The following is a 1,149-nucleotide window of genomic DNA, read 5'->3' on the forward strand; positions in this document are numbered from 1 at the left end:
TAACTAATAACAATTAAATGATAATTATATTATAACAATATTTATATTTGATCAATAATAATCACATTTTGTAATATATTTGCATATTATATAATCTAAGTATATAAGACTCATTGTTAAACTCAACATTTTCCAACAGAAGAATGGACAGCTGTTAAAAAAAGTAAAGTAACATTTTTTTCCTTTATCAGTAAATACCATTGTTGGATGCTATTCAGTTGAGGCTTCAACTGGTGTAGTTTTTTGTATATTTAATATGAAACAATCGAAAACCAATTAATCGGACAAACTGATTATCTGTCTCTCTAAACAACAAAGCACAGATTTTAGGAGAATTAATCTGAGAGGAATTACCTCAGATAGTCTGTGGAGAATCAGTGACAGAAGGCCATCACACATGCCCCAACCTGTAGGTAAAGGGTTATGTTCCTATACGAACGGGAGAGAGAGCAGACAGATGGTGGGAGGGGGAGAGGAAAAGAAAGAGAGAGAAAGAGAGTAGGGAATGACTACACTGGATTTCATCACATCAGTGACATTAATTACTCCAAACAGAGTTAACCCTTATTCACAGTATAAATAATGAAACTGTACCTCTGCTGTGTCTGTCAAAATATTCCCCAAAAAGGCTGTAAGCCTTTCCATACTGACATTCACAGATATACCATGGCGAGTGAACAAGGTTAAGACTGCTGTTGCCAAAAGCTGTAGGAGAGACCACAAAATCACAACTGTAATGCAAATGAAACTAGACATCCTACGATTCTTGTACTTCATTTTTCCAGTTTAAAAGTGCATTTGACGCAAACTAGACAGAGAATCGTTCAGCTAGAGACACTTACCGCTGAGCGCTTTGGGTCTCGATAGAGAAATACCGATATAAATAGCTGACAGAGATCCTCAGCTCTGATGAGAGAAAATATTTTTCATAAAATAACACTAAGATTAAAATTTCACTACAAGCCCCGCAGCAGTTGGGATAACAACAGCCCAACAAAGGGTTCTCTAATTAACACTAAATATTCTTTAATTTTAAATAAGGGAACAATAGATTTACTGAAGTAATGAAAGTAAAAACAATTTCAGTTTGGGGAAAAAATGTATTTTAAAGTCCCCATGAAATCAAAATTAAAGTTTTTTGGGGTGTTA

At 34.4% G+C, this 1,149-nt stretch overlaps 1 long non-coding RNA gene across 1 annotated transcript; it reads right to left on the reverse strand.

Moving 5' to 3' along the window:
• Window positions 1-354: 354 nt before the first annotated feature.
• Window positions 355-908, reverse strand: LOC107682781 (uncharacterized). The gene is made up of 3 exons (XR_001633589.1): window positions 843-908; window positions 595-705; window positions 355-429 (listed from the first exon to the last, which is right to left on the reverse strand). It is a non-coding gene; the product is annotated as an uncharacterized LOC107682781 (long non-coding RNA).
• Window positions 909-1,149: the final 241 nt, after the last annotated feature.

The sequence above is a fragment of the Sinocyclocheilus anshuiensis genome, unplaced genomic scaffold (assembly GCF_001515605.1).
Source record: "Sinocyclocheilus anshuiensis isolate Anshui unplaced genomic scaffold, SAMN03320099.WGS_v1.1 C32584034, whole genome shotgun sequence".
Lineage (NCBI taxonomy): Eukaryota > Metazoa > Chordata > Actinopteri > Cypriniformes > Cyprinidae > Sinocyclocheilus > Sinocyclocheilus anshuiensis.